We start from the raw sequence: 24,358 nt of genomic DNA on the forward strand, positions 1-24,358 counted from the left end.
GCAAGAGCTTGAAGGATAAAGGTGGTGTCACTAAAAGTGAGCCAAGGCATCACTTTTAAAAACCACTAACGTGCCACATTAAAAAAAAGAAATCACTTCTCTGTAACGTCTGTGATAGCAGAGGTTATTTACCACCAAAAGAGAACTATAAATAACTACACCAGCAACGAGAATTTTGTTGCACTAAAGTGATGTACATAAGCCAGGATGAAGGTGGGCAGTAAGAAGTCATCTTTAGGAGTCCATTCTGATATCACTGTTGTTCAATAAGATCTTTGGAAGCTAACATCTGCTTGTCTAGACATTGCATTAGGCTTTGGAGAACTAAACAATTCTGATAAATATTTCTTACCCTAAGGTAAAGATATTTGCAATTAGTTTTGACAAGAAAAAAAGTGTACTTTTTAAAGGTCATTATGTATGGAAGAAATAGGTGTCAGAAATTGTAGGATGTCAGGAGAAACTCAAGATATTTTAGATGGTTGATTTTTAGTCAGTTGTTTATTGGGTATGGCACTATGACAACTTACATAAAATTGGATTTTTTAGAAAACTTTGGTGGATATTGTTTCTTTTTACCACAGGTGGCAGAATCTTAGAACTGTCAGTGATAACTGGTCATGAAGTTACACTAAGGAGCTATTACTAAATCTTTACATATATCTGAATATGCTAATTCATATAAACATTGCCTTATTTTCAAGTTTCATATTTGGAGAACTAGAGAGACCATTGACTGAACTGTTAGATAACAGATCAGTAAATTCCACATGAGTATGACCTTGGGAAAGCACAAAGGATGATGTAAATCACTTTTAACCAGATTTCTGCAGCTGTGAAATATAAACTTATTGTGAGAATCAAATTTCTGTCCAATAGAAATGGGTCCACCAACTAATTATTGTCACAGTTTTATAGATAGCTTGACAGGCTGATAGCTTTTCAAGTTAGGAATTATAGACACCTTTTTTTCAACTTTTAGCTATAGTTTTGTGATTTTAACATATTTGCGGGATTGAAAGTATTACAAAGTTTCCAAGGAGACTTTGTTGAAAAGATATTCAGAGGAATAAAGAGGCTTGTAAAAAACCTTCAAGTAGATTGTCAGTGACCAATTTATTATACCTGGGAAAAATACACTCAGTCAATAGTGTAAGTTCTCAAACACGTTGATAGGAGTTTGTCAGTGCTAGATCAGTGCGTTTTTTACATCCAAAAAACGGGTTAGGGTTAAGGTTAGAGTTAGAGTTTATCAGTGCTTTAACAGTAAAATTTATTAAGCCAAATAAAATATAAAACTATTCCTCTGTAAATGAGTTAAATCACCTTTCTAATAGAAATTTTTTAAAAAAACTAGCAATATCAACATGTTCCCTAGCAATATTAACATTAAGATATAATCCACTATAAATCATTGAAGATTAAGAGATAATTTTAACTGATTATGAAATAAATAGTTTAGTATAGGATTTCCTGGATAATACATTAATAATATTTTAAATAAAGTAATAGAATTTTGCTTTTACCACACATATATTATTCAGATGGAGCATTGAAGATATAAATCAAATCAAGAGCTGGCAGATTAAAAAAATGTATTTTATGAATACATACCCAGTGGGGTGCTGGTAATTGTTTAAAAACAAGCACTCAGGGGAGAGGACCTTCAAGATGGCAGAGGAGTAAGACATGGAGATCACCTTCCTCCCCACAAATACAACAAAAATACATCTACATGTGTAACAACACCTACAGAACACCTACTGAATGCTGGCAGAAGACCTCAGACTTCCTGAAAGGCAAGAAACTCCCCATGTACCTGGATAGGGCAAAAGAAAAAAGAAAAAACAGACACAAAAGAATAGGGACGGGACCTGCATCTTTGGGAGGGAGCTATGAAGGAGGAAAAGTTTCTACACGCTAGAAGGCCCCTTCGCCGGTGGAAATGGGGGGATGAGCGGGGGGGGGGGGAAGCTTTGAAGCCACGGAGGAAAGCACAGCAACAGGGGCACAGAGGGCAAAGTGGAGAGATTCCTGAACAGAGGATCGGTGCCGACCAGGACCAGCACTCACCAGCCAAAGAGGCTTGTCTGCTCACCTGCCAGGGTGGGTGGGGGCTGGGAGCTGAGGCTCGGGCTTTGGAGTTCAGATCCCAGGGAGAGGACTGGGGTTGGCTGCATGAACACAGCCTGAAGGGGGCTAGTGCACCACAGCTAAACAGGAGGGAGTCGGGAAAAAGTCTGAAACTGCCTAAGAGTCAAGAGACCATTGTTTCAGGGTGCGCAAGGAGAGGAGATTCAGAATACTGCCTAAACAAGCTTGAGAGATGGACGCGAGCCACAACTATCAGTGCAGACAGCAGAGATGGGCATGAAGTGCTAAGGCTGCTACTGCAGCCACCAAGAAGTCTGTCTGCAAGCACAGGTCACTATCCACACCTCCCCTCCAGGGAGCCTGTGCAGCCCTCCATTGCCAGGGTCCTGTAATCCAGGGACAACTTCCCCGGGAGAACACATGGCACGCCTCAGGCTGTTGCAATGTCACGTGAGCCTCTGCTGCCGCAGGCTCGCCCCACATTCCATACCCCTCCCTCCCCACAGCCTTAGTGAGCCAGAGCCCGCTAATCAGCCACTCCTTTAATCCCCTCCTGTCTGGGCGGAGAATAGACACCAGAGGGTGACCTATATGCAGAGGCAGGGCCAAATCCAAAGCTGAAACCCAGGAGCTGTGCGAACAAAGAAGAGAAAGGGAAATTTCACGTGCAGCCTCAGGAGCAGCGGATTAAATCTCCACAATCAACTCTATGTACCCTGCATCTGTGGAATACCTGAATAGACAATGAATCATTCCAAAATTAAGACAGTGGAGTTTGGGAGCAACTGTAGAATTGGGGTTTGCTGTATGTGACTGACTAGTCTCTGATTTTTATGTTTATGTCAGTATAGTTCTTAGCGCTGGTTATCATTGGTGGATTTGTTTATTGGTTTGGTTGCACTCTTCTATTATTTTTTAATTTTCTTAACTAATTATTTTTAATTTTAATAACTTTTTAATTTAATTTAATTTAATTTTTCTTTCTCTCTTTCTATTCTCTCTTTTCTTCTGAGCCATGTGGCTGACAGGGTGTTGGTGCTCCAGCCGGGTGTAGGCCTGAGATTCTGAGGTGGGAGAGCCAAGTTCAGGGCATTGTACCACCAGAGACCTCCTGGCCCCATGTAATATCAATTGGCAAGAGCTCTCCCAGAGATCTCTGTCTCAACACAAAGATCCGGCAAGCTCCAGTGCTGGACACCTCATGCCAAACGACTAGCAAGACAGGAACAGAACCCTGCCCATTAGCAGAGAGGCTGCCTAAAATCATAATAAGTTCACAGACAACCCAAAACACACTAACGATGCAGTCCTGCTCACCAGAAAGCCAAGATCGAGCCTCATCCACCAGAACACAGGCACCAGTCCCCTCCACCAGGAAGCCTACACAAGCCACTGAACCAACCTCACCCACTGGGGGCAGACACCAAAGACAATGGGAACTACGAACCTGCAGCCTGTTAAAAGAAGACCACAAATACAGTAAGTTAAGCAAACTGAGAAGACAGAGAAATATGCAACAGATGAAGGAGCAAGGTAAAAACCCACCAGACTGAACAAATGAAGAGGAAATAGGCAGTCTACCTGAAAAAGAATTCAGAATAATGATAATAAAGATCATCCAAAATCTTGGAAATAGAATGGAGAAAATACAAGAAATGTTTAACAAGGACCTAGCAGAAATAAGAGCCAACAAACAATGATGAACAACACAATAAATGAAATTTAAAATTCTCTAGGAGGAATCAATAGCAGAATAACTGAGGCTGAAGAACGGATAAGTGACCTGGAAGATAAAATAGTGGAAATAACTACTGCAGAGCAGAATAAAGAAAAAAGAATGAAAGGAATTGAGGACAGTCTCAGAGACCTCTGAGGCAACATTAAATGCACCAACATTTGAATTATAGGGGTCCCAGAAGAAGAAGAGAAAAAGAAAGGGTCTGAGAAAATATTTGAAGAGATTATAGTTGAAAACATCCCTAATATGGGAAAGGACATAGTCAACCAAGTCCAGGAAGCACAGAGAGTCCTGTATAGGATAAATCCAAGGAGAAACACGCCAAGAAACATATTAATCAAACTATCAAAAATTAAATACAAAGAAAAAATTTTAAGAGCAGCAAAAGAAAAGCAACAAATGACATACAAGGGAATCCCCATAAGGTTAACAGCAGTTCCTTCAGCAGAAACTATGCAAGCCAGAAGGGAGTGGCAGGACATATTTAAAGTGATGAAAGGGAAAAACCTAAAACCAAGATTACCAAGCAAGGATCTCATTCAGATTAATCGGGGACCTTAAAAACTTTACAGACAAGCAAAAGCTAAGAGGATTCAGCACCACCAAGCCAGGTTTACAACAAATGCTAAAGGAACTTCTATAGGCAGGAAACACAGAGAATGAAAAGACCTACAAAATAAACCCAAACAATTAAGAAAATGGTAATAGGAACATACATATTGATAATTACCTTAAATGTAAATGGATTAAATGCTCCAACCAAAAGACATAGACTGGCTGAATGGATAGAGAAACAAGACCCGTATAGATGGTATCTAAAAGAGAACCACTTCAGACCTAGTGACACATACAGAATGAAAGTGAGGGGATGGAAAAATATATTCCATGCAAACTGGAAATCAAAAGAAAGCTGGAGTAGCAATTCTCATATCAGACAAAATAGACTTTAAAATAAACACTATTACAAGAGACAAAGAAGGACACTACATAATGATCAAGGGATCAATCCAAGAAGAAGAGATAACAATTGTAAATATTTATGCACCCATCGTAGGAGCACCTCAATACATAACGCAAATCCTAACAGCCATAAAAGGGGAAATCGACAGCAACACAATCATAGTAGGGGACTTTAACACCCCATTTTCACCAATGGACAGATCATCCAAAAGGAAAATAAATAAGGAAACACAAGCTTCAAAAGACACATTAGGCCAGATAGACTTAATTGATATTTATAGGACATTCCATCCAAAAACAACAGAATACACTTTCTTCTCAAGTGCCCATGGAATATTCTCCAGGATAGATCATATCTTTGGTCACAAATCAAGCCTTGGTAAATTTAAGAAAATTGAAATTGTGTCAAGTATCTTTTCCAACCACAATGCTGTGAGAGTAGATATCAGTTACAGGAAAAAAACTGTAAAAAATAGAAATGCAAGGAGGCTAAACAGTACACTACTAACTAACCAACAGCTCACTGAAGAAATCAAAGGGTAAATTAAAAAATACCTAGAAGCAAATGACAATGAAAAAACGACAACCCAAAAACTATGGGATGCAGCAAAACAATTGTAAGAGGGAAGTTTATAGCAATACAATCCTACCTTAAGAAACAAGAAATATCTCAAACAACCTAACCTTACATCTAAAGCAATTAGAGAAAGAAGAACAAAAAAACCTCAAAGTTAGTAGAAGGAAAGAAATCATAAATATCAGATCAGAAATAAATGTAAAAGAAATGAAGGAAACAATAGCCAAGATCAAATAAAAAGCTGGTTCTTTGAGAAGATAAACAGAATTGATAAACCATTAGCCAGACTCATCAAGAAAAAAAGGGGGAAGACTCAAATCAACAGAATTGGAAATGAAAAAGGAGAAGTAACAACTGACACTGCAGAAATACAAAGGATCATGAGAGGTTACTACAAGCAACTATATGCCAATAAAATGGACAACCTGGAAGAAGTGGACACATTCTTAGAAAAGCACAGCCTTCAGAGACTAAACCAAGAAGAAATAGAAAATATGAACTGACTAATTACAAGCACTGAAATTGAGACTGTGATTAATAATTTTGCAACAAACAAAAGCCCAGGATGAGATGGCTTCACAGGCGAATTCTATCAAACATTTAGAGAAGAGCTAACATCTATCCTTCTCAAACGTTTCCAAAATATAGCAGAGGGAGGAACACTCCCAAACTCCTTCAACGAAGCCACCATCACCCTGATATCAAAACCAGACAAAGATGTCACAAAGTAAGAAAACCACAGGCCAATATCACTGATGAACATAGATGCAACAATCCTCAACAAAATACTAGCAAACAGAATCCAACAGCACACTAAAAGGATCATACACCATGATCAAGTGGGGTTTATCCCAGGAATGCAAGGATTCTTCAGTATATGCAAATCAATGTGATACACCATATTAGCAAATTGAAGGGTAGAAACCATCTCATAATCTCATAGAAGCAGAGAAAGCTTTTGACAAAATTCAACACCCATTTATGATAAAAACCCTCCAGAATGTAGGTGTAGAGAGAACTTACCTCAACATAATAAGGCCATATATGACATACCCACAGCCAACATCGTTGTGGATAGTCAAAAACGAAACCATTTCCACTAGAATCAGGAACAAGACAAGGTTGCCCACTCTCACCGCTATTATTCAACATAGTTTTGGAAGTTTTAGCCACAGCAATGGAGAAGAAAAAGAAATAAAAGGAATCCAAATCAGAAAAGAAACAGTAAAACTGTCACTGTTTACAGATAACATGGTAGTATACATAGAGAATCCTAAAGATGCTACCAGAAAACTCCTAGAGCTAATCAATGAATTGTGTAAAGTAGCAGGATACAAAATTAATGCAGAGAAATCTCTTGCATTCCTATACACCAGTGATGAAAAACCTGAAAGAGAAATTAATGAAACACTCCCATACACCGTTGCAAGAAAGAAAAAAAAAAAAACCTTGGAATAAACCTACTTAAGAAGACAAAAGATCTGTATGCAGAAAACTATAAGACATGGATGAAAGAAATTAAAGATGATACAAACTGATGGAGAGACATACCATGTTACTGGATTAGAAGAATCAATATTGTGTAAATAATTGTACTACCCAAAGCAATCTACAGATTCAATGCAATCCCTATCAAACTACAAATGGCATTTTTCACAGAACTAGATCAAAAAAATTCACAATTTGTATGGAAACACAAAAGACCCTGAATACCCAAAGCAATCTTGAGAAAGAAAAACGGAGCTGGACAAATCAGGCTCCCTGATTTCACACTATACTACAAAGCTACAGTAATCAAGACAGTATGGTACTGACACAAAAACAGAAATAAAGATTGATGGAACAGGAGAGAAAGCCCAGAGATAAACCCATGCACATATGGTCACCTCATCTTTGATAAAGGAGGTAAGAATATACAATGGAGAAAAGACAGCCTCCTCAATAAGTGGTGATGGGAAAACTGGACAGCTACATGTAAAAGAATGAAATTAGAACAGTCCCTAACACCTTACACAACAATAAACTCAAAATGGATGAAAGACCTAAATGTAAGGCTAGGCACTGTAAAACTCTTAGAGGAAATCGTAGGCAGAACACTCTATGACCTAAATCACAGCAAGATCCTTTTTGAACCACCTCCTAGAGAAAAGGAAATAAAACCAAAAATAAACAAATGGGGCCTAATGAAACTTAAAAGCTTTTGCTTACAAAAGAAACCATAAACAAGATGAAAAGATAACCTTCAGAATTTGAGAAAATATTTGCAAATGAAGTAACTGACAAGGATTAATCTCCAAAATATACAAGCAGTTCATGCAGCTCAATATCAAATAAACCAACAACTCAATACAAAAATGGGCAGTAGACCTAAATAGACATTTCTTCAAGAAGATATACAGATTGCCATCAAACACAAGAAAGAATGCTCAACATCACTAATCATTAGAGAAATGCAAATCAAAACTACAATACGGTATCCCCTCACACCATGATCAGAATGATCATCATGAAAAAATCTACAAACAATAAATGCTGGAGAGGGTGTGGAGAAAAGGGAACCCTCTTGCACTGTTGGTGGGATTGTAAATTGGTACAGCCACTATGGAGAACAGTATTGGGGTTCCTTAAAAAAGTAAAAATAGGACTACCATATTACCCAGCAATCCCACTCTTGGGCATATACCCTGAGAAAACCATAATTCAAAAAGAGTCATGTACCACAATGTTCATTGCAGCTCTATTTACAATGGCCAGGACATGGAAGCAACCTAAGTGTCCATCAACAGATGAATGGATAAAGAAGATGTGGCCCATATATATGATGGAATATTACTCAGCCATAAAAAGAAATGAAATTGAGTCATTTGTAGTGAGCTGGATGGACCTAGAGTCTGTCATACAGAGTGAAGTAAGTCAGAAAAAGAAAAACAAATACCGTATGTTAACACATATATATGGAATCTAAAAAAAAAATAAGAAAAAAAAAGAGGTTCTGAAGAACCTGGGGGAAGACAGGAATAAAGACGCAGACGTAGAGAGTGGACTTGAGGACACGGGGAGGGGGAAGGGTAAGCTGGTATGAAGTGAGAGAGTGGCATGGACATATGTGCACTTCCAGATGTAAAATAGATAGCTAGTGGGAGGCAGCTGCATAGCACAGGAAGATCAGCTTAGTGCTTTGTGACCACCTAGAGGAGTGGGATAGGGAGGGTGGGCGGGAGACACAAGAGGGAGGGGATATGGGGTTATATGTATTTATATATCTGATTCACTTTATTATACAGCAGAAACTAACACATCATTGTAAGGCAATTATACTGCAATTAAGATGTTAAAAAAAAAACAAGCACTCAGAAAAGTAAATAAATAAAAGATTTTTAAAGCACTTTAGGCTGTCTCCATTACCTCACTGTACATAGTTCATTTGTAATGAGACTTACCTAAAACTTATAAATAAAGCACATATTTTAGCAAAGTACAGTAAGGAAAACACAAATAACTCTACATATTTCCAGCAGAAATGCAGAGAAATAAGTGCTTTCAAAATTGTTGCAAATTATAGAGAAACAGAAGTCAAAAAGGATATTACTGGGCTTCCCTGGTGGCGCAGTGGTTGAGAGTCTGCCTGCCAATGCAGGGGATACGGGTTCGAGCCCTGGTCCGGGAGGATCACACATGCCGCGGAGCAACTAAGCCCGTGTGCCACAACTACTGAGCCTGCGCTCTAGAGCCCGCGAGCCACAACTACTGAAGCCCGTGTGCCTGGAGCCCGTGCTCCACAACAAGAGAAGCCACCGCAATGAGAAGCCCGCGCACCGCAACGAAGAGTAGCCGCCGCTCACTGCAACTAGAGAAAGCCCATGTGCAGAACCGAAGACCCAACACAGCCAAAAAAAAAAAAAAAAAAAAGGATATTACTCTCAAATCAGAAAACTTCAGGTGACTACTAGTGAGCCCAGAACTATCTACATATCTGAAGCCAGAGAATGAGAATGGTACATGAAGAGTCTGAGGAATATGTGGTTATCCAGGGTTATTCTGCTGCCAGTGTCCTCCAAATCTCACCTAAGTACCTCTTAATAGTGTAATCTAAAGCAGAGTCTACTGGGAAGGGATTACAGAAAATATATTTCACAGTCTTTCTGTATTACCTGAATACAGTTGGGGAGGGTGGCAGGGCTGAGGATAAGCTGCATGCCAGTGAACAATAACAAGTACAAAATCACATCATTTTTAACTTCACTAAGATACTGCATGACTTAAAATCTGCTACAGTACATTATATTTTACAGAACTAAGTTTTTCTTCTAATCTAAATTGTCCTATAAGGTAACTTTTGTATGTTTGGAGTTACAATATGATGCAGAATAGCAAATCAAGTGAGTTAAAATGGCATGAAAAAAGTATACATTCTCTTATAATGTGTAGCTTCTTAATTATAAATTCATAACACCATGAACCTCAGACTTGAAGTAGGATCCATGTGTAAGAAAATATAGTACAAGTTGAGGTCTAGAAGCATGAATTGTATCCTTTTTTTTTAGCTTTATTGAGGTATAGTTGACAAATCAAATTTTAATATATTTAAAGTGTACAACCTGGTGATCTGAGTTACATATACATTTTGAAAGGATCCCCCACACTGAGTCAATTAATATATCTATCACCTCACATTTTTACCTTTTTTGTGTGTGTGAGAGAAGTTCTACTCTCAGCAAATTTTAAGTATATAATACAGTAATATCTATGAGAGTCACCATGTTATAATTAGACACACAGACCTTATTCATTTTGTAACTGAAAGCTTGTACATTTAACCAGCCTTTCCCTTTTTCCCCAGACCCTTGTTCCTGGCAACCACCATTCTACTTTCTGTTTCTATGTGTGTGACTTTTTTTTTTAAGATCCCACATTTATGCAATACCACCCAATATTTGTTTTTCTCTGCCTGGTTTGTGTCATTTAGCCTAATGCCCTCCAGGTTCACCCATGTCATAAATGGCAGGATTTCCTTATTTTTAAGGCTGAATAATATTCTGTTTTATACATGTGTCACATTTTATTGATCCATTCATCTGTTGATGAATACTTAGTTTGTTTCCTTATCTTGGGTATCGGGAAAAATGCTGCAGTGAACATGGGAGTACAGGTATGACTTCAAGGTAATGATTTTGTTTCCTTTGGATATACACACAGAAGTGGAATTTCTGGATCGTTTGGAAGTTCTATTTTTAATTTCTTGATGAATCTCCGTACTTTTTCCCATGGTAACTGCACCAATTTGCATTCCCTCCAACAGTGCACAAGGGTTCATTTTCTCCACATCTTCACCAACATGTATTATTTTTTAACTTTTTGGTAATAGATATCCTAACAGGTGTAAGGTAACACCTCATTGTGGTTTTGATTTGCATTTTCCTGATGATTAATGATGTTGAGCAACTTTTAATATATAATATACCTGTTGGCCTTTTGTATTTCTTCTTTGAAAAATGTCTATTCAGGCTCTTTGCCAATTTTTAAATTAGGTTATTTGTATTTTTGCTGTTGAGCTGTATGAGTTCCTTTTATTTTTCTGAATATTAACCCCTCATCAAATATGGTATGAAAATAATTTCTTCCATAAGTTGCCGTTTAATTTTGTTGAAGGTTTACTTAGCTGTAGAGAAGCTGTTTAGATTGATGTTTATTTTTACTTTTGCTGCCTTTGCTTTCGGTATCAAATAAAAAATAAAAAATCATCGCCAAAATCAAAGTCAAGGTGTTTACCCCCTATGTATTCTTCTAGGATTTTTACAGTTTCAAGTCTTTCCTTCAAGTATTTATCTATTTTGAGTTGATATTTTTGTGTGGTGTAAGTTAGGGATCCAATTTCATTCTTTTGTATGTGGATATATAGTTTTCTCAACATAATTTATTGAAGAGAACATCCTTCTCCCATTGTATATTTGTGACTCTTTTGTTGTAATTTATTTGATCATATACACATTGATTTATTTCTGGGCTGTCTATTCTGTTCCATTGATCTACATGTCCCTTTTTATACCCATTGCAAAATGTTTTGATTACTATAACTTTGTAATGTAGTTTGAAATCAAGAAGCGTGATGCCTCCAGCTTTGTTCTTTCCCAAGATTGCTTTGGCTATTTGGGGTGTGTTATGGTCCCATGCAAATTTTAGGACCTTTTTCCTCTGAAAAATGCTATTGAAGTTTGAATTTTGATACCAATTGCATCTAATCTATAGATCTCTTTGAGTAGTATGGACATTTTAACATATTAATGCTTCCAATTTATGAGCATAGAATATCTTTCCATTTATTTGTGTCTTCAGTTTCTTTCATCAATGTCCTATAGTTCTCAGTGTAGAAATCTTTCATCTCCTTGTTAAATTTATTCCTAAGTGTCTTATTCTTTTTGATACAATTGTAAATAGGATTATTTTCTTAATTTCTATTTCCAATAGTTTGTTATCAGTGTATAGAAACACAACTGATTTTTGTGTATTATTTTTGTATCCTGAAACTTTCCTGGAATTGTTTTTTAGTTCTAACAGTTTTATGGTGAAGCCTTTAGGGTTATCTGTATATATAAAATCATGTCATCTTTAAATAGAGACAATTTAACTTCTTCCTTTCTGATTTTGGTGCACTTTGTTTCTTTTTCTTGCCTAATTCCTCTGGCTAGAATTACCAGGAATATGTTGAATAAAAGTGACAAGAGCACACATCATTGTTTTATTCCTGATCTTAGAGAAAAAAAAGTTCAGTGTTCCACAGTTGAGTATGATGTTAACTGTGGGCTTGTCTTATATAGTTTTTATTATGTTGAAGTACATTTCCTCTAAACCCAGTTTTTTGAAAGTTTTTATCCTAAAAGTATGTTGAATTTTGTCAAATTCTTTCTTTGGATCTATTGAGATGAAAAAATTGTTATCATTAATTTTATTAATGTGGTCTATCACGTTTGTTGGCTTTGGATGACAATCTCCCTTTAAATCCTAGGGATGAATCCCACTTGATTGTGGTATATGATGTTTTCAATGTACTGTTGTGGCTCAACATATGATCTAACCTGGAGAATGTTCCATGTGTCTTGACAAGAATATATATTCTAATTGCTGTTAGATGGAATATTCTGTATATGTCTGTTAGGTCCATCAGGTATAACTTGTAGTTTAAGTCCAATGATTCCTTTTTAACTTTCTGTGTTGATGATCTATCCATTGTTGAAAGTTGGGTAATGTAGTCCTCTACTATTATTGTATTGCTGTCTATTTCTCCCTTAAGGTTTATTTATTTGCTTCAGATATTTTGGTGCTTCATTGTTGGGTGCATAAATATTTACAGCTGTTATTTGCTCTGGATGAATTGACCCCTTTATCATGATAAAACTACCTTTGTCTCTTGCTTCAATTTTTGGCCTAAAGTCTATTTTCTTTGATATACGTATAGCTACACGTGATTTCTTTTTGTTTCTATTTTCATGGAAGTACTTCTTTGTTTGCTGTAGTTCTCTGGGACTTGTAAATGCAAGTCCCATTGGGTTTCAAAACTAGTTGATTTTGAAGTCCATCCCTCCAGTGAGAGCCTTAAAAGTTGGGACACTAGATTTGTGATCTAAATACTGCATTCCTCAGGGAAAAGTGGGAGTTGGAGGTTCCCTTTTCAATTGCACTATTCCAGGTGTGGGGTTAATGAGAGTGTGTCTCAGCCTTTCCTACTCACTTCAGTGTGGGTGTTTTCTCTGTTGCCTGATGTATAGGAATCACTCAGCTAGTTTCTGAATTTCCTTCACAGGGAATTTCTCCATATGTAGTTGTACATTCAGTGTGTCCATGGGTTGAGGAAAACTCAGGAGCCTCCTATATCATCACCTTGGCCTGGAATTGGAGTCAAACCTTTCCTTCTGAACTTATCCTTTTATAAATTATGGTATAAAGTAAAAAGGACTGATCAAAAGTTTTTATTTAGTTGAAAGCTTGAATTTCTTTGAGATTTTCACGTTTTACATTTGGGAATATGACAACATTGTAATATAAGGGTAAAATTACTACAATCCATTCGATAGGCAGACTTTGTCTGCTATCATAGATTTCAAAAGGGAGATAAAAGGAGGGTGATAGTAACTTTGAAAAGCATTTATTAATGCAACATGGAAGTTTGTATAGCTCTTAAGCTAACTGGGCTGAATTGAAAAATAAAAGAAGTTACATGTTTGTTCTCTCTACTAGTACCAGAGGAGTAGTACACTTTAAAATAAAACCTTACTTGTGTGAGTTAATGTTTGGGCAGAAGTTTTACAATATTTACAAAACTTTCTCTTCAGGAAAAGTATATCACTTCTGGGTTCCTTTTTAAGTACAAAACAAGGTATAATAACATTAAATATCAGCGTATCTGTAATTATCCATTATTATATCTATAAATTATGTGTAACTGTATGTGTGTATATATATACATATATATACATACAGACATTCCTGACATGATTTTTGAATTTATGATGATGCAAAAAGTGATACACATTCAATGAAATATATTTCAGTACTTCAAATTTTGAATTTTGATCCCTGGCTAGTGATATGTGGTATGGTACTCTCTCATGATGCTGGGCAGTTATAGCCAGTCACAGCTCCCAATCAGCCATGCAATCCCAAGGATAAGTAAATTACACACTTACAACCAATATGTACTCATACAACTATTCTGGTTTTCACTTTTAGTATAGTATTCAATAAATTACATGAGATATTCAAACTTCATTATAAAATAGGCTTTGTGTTAGGTGATTTTGTCTAGCAGTAAGCTAATGTTCAGTGTTCGAGCAGTTAGGCTAGGCTAAGCTGTATTTGGTAGGTTAGGTGTATTAAATGCATTTTCAACATATGATATTTTTAACTTAATGATGGATTTATCAGGATGTCACCTCATTGTAAGTTGAGGAAGATCTGTATATAAAACTTGCAAAATATGCTTTTTCCTTTTAAGTTTGTCAAAATAAAATGGAAAGTATATTAATGTACAATACTATGCTCATAAATATTATTTTTCATAAACCATTTCAAAGCCATAAATGAAAAATATATATGTGTGTATATTGATTGAATTTAGAATCATCTTTTATTATTTCACACCCCACCTTACCTAATTTCAATACTGATCAACACCATTCTTCTCCTAAAATCCTGAGTACCACAGTTTGGGTAATTGAGGGTTTTCAGAAAAGTGAAGATGTGAAGATCTATGGAGAATAACTGATGAGGTAGATAAAACCTAATTCAGTTGAAGAAATTATGTGTTTCATTTTGTTACATTGTAAATTACTGATCTAGATTTAGTAATGAAGAAATACTGCAATTCTCAGAGACAACCTTCATGATTCAATTAAATCAGTTTTGATACCAGACCCTTTTTTTTAAAAAAAAGGAAGACTACTGTTGGTTGTGCTGATTAAAAGAAGAGACAAACCTCCTCCTCAACACAGCATCATGGTAGTGTACACTTTTGATTCTAGACTGAGAGAGTTCTCAATTTATTTCCCCTCAGCTTAAATGCACTCTTTATTGCTTGCTCTGTGATAATGGAGATAGGCCTTGTTAATATTTCTCCCTTGCCACTTGGCACAAATGGTATACTTTGTCAGTAGGAGCTGAAGTGACACTAGAAGAGGAAGGGATATCTGTTGCTGGTTCTGGTGTACTTTTCTCACCATGGATCTGCAATATGTGCAGTTTCTCTAGAACCCAACTTCTGTCAAGAGTGCCACTTCTCTAGCATCTGGCTCTTGTGGTGTGGCAGCTAGCAGTACCCAGTAGCCAGCAGCTTCACAGCCGAGTGCCTCCAGCAAGGCATCTCCCATTAATGATAACTCCTGATTTCATCTAGGGTGGTTTTCCCAGGTGTTGTAAGTGTGGAAACTCCCTCTGAATGTTTTCCCCTGGGACCTCAGAGGATGAATTCTCAGCAAGTTCCACCAGCATGGCACCTCAGTGAATGTTTTTTTTACTCAGTGAGCCATGCCCACACTCTCCAATGGAGTGTAATTGATATTTATTGTTTCTTCTGTCACTATCTACTCTATATATTTATGACTTCAGCAGGATCTTCAGCTCATTAGTGTTTTTGACCTGTTATAGTGACTCAAACTTTCATTCCTGAAAGTTCTGAATCCTTGATTTTTCTGCCTTTCTTGCTTGTTATTATTCTGCATTAACCTTCACTATTAGGCATGGGAATATCAAGAGGCACCCTAGAGACTCTCCTTGGTGCAAGACACAGTTCTCCTTGCCTCCATTGTTTAGTAGCAACACAATCCCTTTGTAATGGGATCAATCACTCTATCCCTTAGAGCACATCCTTTTTCTGTTTTTTGGTTAAGTGTCATAAAGAATTAAAATGGTCAACTTGTACTCTTATCGTTCAATTCAGTGGAACCACTGATGCACTCATAGATTGGAGACTTAGACCTCCAAACCAGCAGAGCTCAAGTTTGGTGGAACAGGAAACAAAAATTCTGCAAGTATGTTATTTGGTATAATAGTAAGAGGAGTCACTCCCACTTCTATTCCTTGATTCCCAGACACTTGTATTCTGTGTATGGGGAAGAGAGCACCAAATAATGGTTCTAAATCAAAACATATAGCAACTGCAAGACAGCATCACATCCTTTCAAAATGTTGTCTTTCTACTGTCCTGTAACTGAGTCTTCAGCAAGCAATTCCACCTTTCAAGTATAAATATATGGAAGCTTTCCATTGCTTAGGTCATATATAGATTCCATCCTTGTCACATGGCCAGTATGTTGATGGACCCATTGAGTAAGCATTGGAATAGCTGGAGAAAAGACTTACTGATATCCACAGACAAAGTTATTTTATCTGCATGATTTTTAAGAACCTTCTCTATTGTGGTTCTCATTTGTTGGGCAAGCACATGGAACACAAACATCTTTACAGTGTTTGCCCACTCTGAAAGTTTCAGCCAATGCCTCTTACCCAGATTTTCTTATTACTAATCTTTCAATCATGTTCCATCCAACCAGACTATAGCAATTGCCCACAGTCAGTTTAAATCTGTATTTCTGGCCACCTATCACTTCAAACATAGTAGACACCAAAATGTACTACTAAATTTTCTGCTCACTAGAAGGATTTTCCTTCACCACTATCCTTCTTGGTCACCTCTGAGAGTCTGTAGTGCTTCATCTGTCCTCTTTCAGATAGCACCAGCATCTCATGCATACCCATCTGTAAACCATGCTCAAGATTTTCCATCCTCAGTCAGCTGGTCATAAAGAGTACCCCAGCAGTACATAAGCAAGAAGTGAGGGAAAAGAGTTGGTGTTGAAGGAGTCTGAGCCACCAACTCATGCAACTTACTCTTACCTTCCAGACCTACCCATGCTCAATATCTTTTGTGTAATTTCCATTGATATAGGCGGTTGAGTCAACATCAAATTCATCATGGGACCTTCAGGCTTACATGGTCACCTGATGCCCTGCCTCCTCAGCAGGGTGTTCAAAGGAAGAATATTGTTGGATATTTTGGGGGGGTTCACTGACCTAAAGTATTGGCCATGTTTCATCAAAGTGATGGAAACATTATTCTAGTGAATTTTTGTTGATACGTTACAATATATTATAGATATACAATGGCTTTTGAGTAAATATTTTTATTGAGTAAATATTTTATTTTATGATTCTAGCAGATAAGCATGATTTTTACATATTTTAAAAAGATAAAAATATTACAATATACTTTTGAGAAACTCCACTATGAGAGTTTACATTTTTAATAAAAATTTCACCACCTTCAATGTTATATAATCACAGAGTAAATATTATGAAACCTACTCCACTTTTATTAAGTCAGTCTGGAGATGCTCAACTTTCTAAAACTGCCTATATTGTCAAAACAAATTCAAGAATAAAATTGATGAATGTGTAAATATATTTTGTTTATTAAAGGACTCAAATTTGGTTTATTAACTTGGAAATGTACTGATTTTGCCATAGAATAAACCTATTTTATTCTGTAATAATCAATAATAATTATTTACACTCTGAATAATTTTAAAACATACATATTATGGTCTCATTTAGTTACTAATTATGATGCCATGAATGATAATCTGTTATCTAAATAGCTTCACTTATATCATTGTATAGATTGAAATTTTAAATATTTGAAAGAATAATATATATTCCTTTATTTTTCATCAATTTTTTCTCAAATTTTAATTAAGAATTTAGAAAATAAAGAAATTTCACATAACTGATACAAATGGTAAGCCTATATTATATTATGCCTATAGCATAATAAATAAATGGGCATAAAAAAGTTCACTTAATGAAATGCAAACATTTCAAGTATTATGTGATTAACAGGAAGCTTTCTGTGCCTCAATACAAAATGACTGTGCCTTAAGTTCTTAAGCCCTGTGGAGTTTACCACAAAATGGGCTAGAAGGGCTAGCTCAGCTATGCAGTTTTACATTATTGGGGGAAATAGATGCCTATCACAGTAGCCTTGGTCCTTCTTAGTTTTGATTCAAGACTCTATTCTCTATTGAAAGCATATTTTGTCAACTTCAAGAAGCGACATTTATACTGACTCTCTTTCCTTTGTCAGAAATTTTATACCTAGTAGGGAAATTTTGCTAGTTACTATGTGTTGAACTGGACACCAATTTTAGATGTGAAAAGGACAATTGTACCAACAATTAGGCCATGTGGGCCAAACATCACCAGTCCTGATAAGGCATCAACAACCCAACCTTAGGATCTCAAGATGCGTGAATGAGTAACTATTACAAATGTAATAGTTATAACTATTACAGAATGTGTGTGCCAAAGAGAATGTTTATTTCCCTATTGCAGATTTTGCATGGTATTCATAAATATTCCATACAGTTTAATTTATACCCAATTCTCAGAAATGTTATGATCCTCCAGTCCATACCAGAACTAGTACGGCTCAGAAAAATACCTCCTAGCCATCCTGATTTCTTAGGCATTTATGGTATCATGTTGTTTTCTGGAATGAAAGCACAGAGACCTGGCTCTATAGTTGCATGCTTGCTACTAGTATAAAGAAGGGTTATATATAAGCCCTTCCCAGAAAACCCCACAGAGATAAATTTTTTGAAAATCGTCATGTGTTTTCTACTTCCCAGAACACAATGTCTGCTCTTCCCATTGAATATTAGCCAAGAGAACCTCATCTCTGAAATCTGCCACTCTCACTGCTCATGCAAGCAGTTATATCGCTGTCTTACTAGAACCTATAATCGTGAAAGCACAGAATTATAACTGATTTGGAGCCTCAGTGCATTACAGCTAGATGGCTGGGCAATCCACTATCTTCAAAGATTTGAATTCCATTTATTTAACTGCACCTGGAGAGAGAACAAATCTGCTTCTAATTCTCCAACGTTTTAAAAATACATGATGCATATGCGAGTATACACTCTGGTTTTATAAGCATCATAATTATATTTTTATACTTAGACACAGCAACCCTACTCTGAAAAAATAACTTAAGAAAATCAATATGAACATAAAGAACACCAGAGGATATTCAACAGGGCATTATCTGTAATAACAGAAAACTACATAAAATCTAAATGTGTGGGACAGGTAAATGCATCTATTATTATGGCATATCAGCTCAGTGAAAAGGTTCAGCAATAAATTATTATGAAGACTAAAAATATTAAAAATTGCTTTTACAGTTCTAAATAAGCAATAAGTATTAGCCTCATCTTTCTTTCAAACTATATCATCTTACATATGCATATAGACAACATTTTTGTATTATACACAAATGAACATGAGTGTACTAGTTTTGAAGGATTCTGTATAAATTTTTTTATATTTTTTCTTTAATGGAATGTACTATTAATACTATAAAAACATATTTTCAAAAATGTTTGCTAAAGAAACCACATAGACACATTGGTATTATAATTTACCATTACTTATGATCAAGTTACAATTGATGGTTAAGTTACACATGTTTAAAGTACTCAGGTTGGTTAAAAAGCAGTCTGTGAAATATCCCCTTCTTATTAAGAAGCCCAGCGTTGACCACAAAACTTAAATTAGTTCTGTGGACTTCAGGCATATTCATTTACTACTCTGCACCTCAAATTTCTCAAAGGTAAAATAAGTTTCTACTCCCTTCTAGTGTTATAGAACATATATATTTGAATATGTGTGGTGTGTATTTGAATATGTGTATATGTGAGTGTGTATGAATTTGCTATTTAATCCTTGTTTCACAAACACTTTGCTAGGTATGTAAATATATTTATATATGACACTTCTAAAGAATATTATAAAGTTGCATTTAAAACATTTCTAGGTGAAGTTTCTCTTAATATGCTGCAGGTAGTTTCAGGAAGCAAATGTTTCTGCAATGTGGAATAAACAGACTAAAGTTTATTCACTAAAATCCAGTTGTCCGCCAACAGCATTCCAGTCACTTTGCTAAACAGGGGACACAAAGATTAATAAGACATGATCTCTCTCCTTGAGAAGCTTCCATTGTGGTGAATGAAGACAAATAAAAAGAGAAGTCCTTGTCTGTGAAGTCCAGAGCTATGGAGGAGGAGGCATGGACAGAGTGCTGTGGAAGACTTTAGGACATGCACTGGGCCTTGAGGGAAATGCAGATTTCAAATTAGAACCTGAGAAGGAAAACACTCAGGAATTAAAAAGCACTCAAAATAATTTGTTTCATCCTTTATGATTTTTTGGCAAAATATGCATTCTTTTAATCAATGAGAATGCATGCGACATAAAAACTTTAACGTTGTCAAAATACAATATCAAAGCTTGCTTCAAAGGATACATTTCAGCAAGAAAATTCAATTAAATGGAAAGTCATTACAACTGAAGGGGTGAGGAAATTTTCACAAAGACCTGAATTTTTAAACAATTCCAAATAAAGTAAAGAGGAATACTGAGAGTTTTTTTTTTATTTATTTCAATGAAACAATGACCTTTGGGGAGTACAAGGTTGTCAACTGTTACCTCACCTCTCCCTAGTTTCAGTATTTTTAAGGGTTTGGGATTGTATCCCAAATAAAGCTCAGCTGATTGTTCCTAGGTTAGCAATCAAATTAGTCAGCTCAGGCTGCTATAACAGAATACCACAGACTGAGTGACTTAAACACAAAAATTTTTCTCACAGTTCTGGAAGTCCAAGATCAAGGTATCAGCAGGTTTGGTTTCTCCCGAGGCCCGTCTCCTTGGTTTGCAGACAGCTGCTTTCTCTCCGTGTCCTCACTTTGTCTTTTCTCTATGTCCGTGAACCCCGGGTATCTTCCTTTTGTGCCCAAATTTCCTCTTCTTATAAGGACACCAGTTAGATTGGATTAAGGCCCACCCTAATGAACTCATTTTAACTTAATTGCCTTTCAAAAGACCCTCTCTCCAAATACAGTCACGTTCTTTGGTACTTGGAATTAGGGCTTCAACATATGAATTTTAGGAAGATACAATTCAACCCATAACAACAGTGGAATATGAAACCTCCTGCAGAAGCAAGACTGTGGGTTGTTCAAGATTTAGGGCCCAGATACAGAGTTGAAAAAAGAATTCTTGGTATCATGTTTGAGAAAGAGAGAGGAAAATGAACCTTCACTGTGTAAGCCCTTCTCCCCTCACTCCCTTATGATAGTCTTCACTATAAATTCTTCCTCAATCTATTATCTACCTATTTACTATTGATCTGTCAATAATTCTTCCTTCCTACTTATTCTCTTTTTAATTCTAAATCTGTTTTCTTATCCCTTGGTTTGCCTGCTCAGCACTGAAATCAAAAAATAAATATTCATTTCCTATATATACAAAACATGTATCATAGCTTAATGCCAGTTTTTTTGTTCTTGTTTTTAAAAATTAATGAAGAGAAAATTAATTAATGAAGAGTAATTAATCATTACTATTTAATTTGCCAAATTTTTGAAAGCCAGATTATTATAAATAGAATCAAGGCAATGTTGCATTGAGAATTTATTCATATATTTTTATGTAAAGATGCCCGAACATGCATGTATTATAGAATATTATCCACGTACAGTTTGATGTATAGTCCATTCAACTTTTGTAATTCTGTTATGGCCCATTCATCAGCACTGTCTTCTTATAAGTCTCTTCTATGTCAACTTTTAGTCTTTGCTAGAGAGTTTATATTCTTTCATTAGATTACTCAGTGCCAATTTAAGTATTGGCAAGGTTTAACATTGTTTTTCTAGTTCAAACTCCTAAAAGAGGAGCCCATTTTCTCCCTTGCTAATCAGAAAAATGTTAAAGATTCCCTTACTTCTGTAGAATGGTCCAACTTTTGTTGCTCTGACTTTTGCTCAGCTTTATGTACTTGGTTTTTATGGTAGCAATGGTTTGGTTGACTCCTAGAGTTTTGCAAGGAAAAGTAACCCCAACACTGATTCTGAACTCAAAAAACCTTTCTTGTTGAATGAAATGTATGAAAGTGATTCTAATTCCTACTTACACTTTTAAATAGCTTTCTGATTGCAGCCTCCCTGCATTTCATAGTTTAATAAGTACATTCTGTCTAATTCCAAGGGGGCAGTGGACCACACAGGACACACCAATTTATACCTCGGGTGCTATTGTTAGGAACCAGAGGATTATGTTTACTGTTTTTATTTATTCCAAGTCCACTTTCATCAGTCCTTTTAAAAATCAGTTTTTCTATGAAATAGTCAAAACTACCTACCTCCTTGGAGAGTGTAGTGTAATCCCTTAAAATTCCCAGACAAGAGTACAAGATATTTAGAATATTCCTTTTCACAAAGGCAAATAATCAATCTATTGTGGAAAAATAAAGCAGTATATGACTCATAATTTCTAACCATTAAATTAATGGGTAAAAATTACACGGATAATATAGCCATATTTGTTTATTTTTCATTTGTACTATACGTATGCAGATACTAAATATAATAACAACTGTTTTGGAATTCATTATTTACAAACTCTGCTAACTGTTGGGGCACATCGAGTATACAATGTCTGTTAAGGTTTTGGGCCCATATTTAAGTCCGATTGTTTTTTTTATTGTTGAATTTCAAGGTTTTTTTGTATATTTTGGATGACAGCCTTTTATTAGGTGTGTATTTTGTAAATATTTTCTCCCAATCTGTGGCTTTTTTATTCATTCTCTTGACACTGTCTTTTTCAGAGCAAAAGTTTTTAATTTTAATTAAATCTAGCTTATCGGTGATTGCTCTCATAGATCATGCCTTTGGTATTACATCTAAAAAAGCATCACCATACCCAAGGTCACCTAGGTTTTCTCCTAGGTAATCTTCTAGGAGTTTTATAGTTTTTCATTTTACCTTTAGGCCTGTGATCCATTTTTTTTGTTTTATTGGAGTGTAGTTGCTTTACAATGTTGTGTTCGTTTCTGCTGTACAGTAAAGTGAATCAGCCACATGTATACATATATCCGCTCTTCATTGGATTTCCTTCCCATTTAGCTTACTACAGAGAATTCAATAGAGTTCCTTGTGCTATACAGTCTATTCTCATTAGTTATCTATTTTATACATAGTAGTATATATATGTCAATCTCAATCTCCCAATCCATCCCACTCCCCTTCCTGCCTTGGTATCCATACATTTGTTCCCTGTGTCTGTGGCTCTATTTCTGCTTTGCAAATAAGTTCATCTATACCATTTTTCTAGATTCCACATATATGTGTTAATATACGATATTTGTTTTTCTCTTTCTGACTTACTTCACTCTGTATGAAGTCTCTAGGTCCATTCATGTCTCTGCAAATGGCACAATTTCATTCTTTCTTATGGCTGAGTAATATTCCATTGTATATATTTTCAAATTTTGGTTTTCTCTGGGCTGTGATCCATTTTGAGTTCATAGTGAGTATATGTTCTGTGTCTGGATTCTTTTTTTTTTTTCTTTTTTACATGTGGATGTCTAGGTCCAGCACCATTTATTGAAAGACTATCTTTGTTCTACCACATTGCCTTGCTGCTTTGTCAAATATCAGTTGACTGTATTTATGAGGGTCTGTTTCTGGGCTCTCTAATCTGTACCATTGAACTATTTGTCTATTCTTTTGCCAATATAAGTGTCTTGATTACTGTAGGTTTATAGTTAGTCTTAAAGTTGGGTAGTGTTAGTCCTCCAACTTTGCTCTTCTTCAACCTGTTGGCTATTCTGGGTCATTTGCGTATAAACTTTAAAATCAGTTTGAAGATATCCATAAAATAATAACTTACTGGGATTGCATTTGTATGGAGTTAGTCTTGGCTGCCACAGGAGCCTTTTTTTTTTTTTTTTTTGTTTTATCATCTATGACACATACTGATGCATAGGCTATCACCTAAGCCTTGATCTGGATGATTACACGGATGCACTCAGTTTGTTAAAATTCATCAAGCTGGATATTCAGAATTTGTGCATGCTTTTGAAATGCATGTTTCAATAAAAAGTTTGCTTAACCCATTCTTATAATGTTGAATTTAATTGATTGATTAGTTTAAAGTTAATTTTCCCCCACTCAGATTGTTGGGGATTTGTAATAACAGATCAGATATAAAAATAAAGGTGTTAACTTTTACTTTTCTTATCTATGTGTAGTGCTCTGTTTAGGTTTATAGTCATATATGTGCATATTCGTATGTAACTGAGGTGTAAAGAAAGAACTTTATATTGAGTCTGAATTTATTGTGAATCCAGTTTTGTCAGACAAAATCATGTGACTTGGTGTAGGCTGTCAGAATTTCATTTCTTCATCTTTAAAAAATATGTAATCTTACCCTCTGTAGATGTATTTGAGATATTACTGAAATAATAACTGAAAGACTGGATACATGATAGGCACTCAATAAATGTCACTTCCCTTCCCCTTTGTTATTTTTTTAAAACATTGATTGATCTGTTTACTTACAAGGACTATTTTATAGAGCAGTTTTAGGTTCATAGCAAAATT

This window comes from Eschrichtius robustus, chromosome 6, assembly GCF_028021215.1.
Source record: "Eschrichtius robustus isolate mEscRob2 chromosome 6, mEscRob2.pri, whole genome shotgun sequence".
Lineage (NCBI taxonomy): Eukaryota > Metazoa > Chordata > Mammalia > Artiodactyla > Eschrichtiidae > Eschrichtius > Eschrichtius robustus.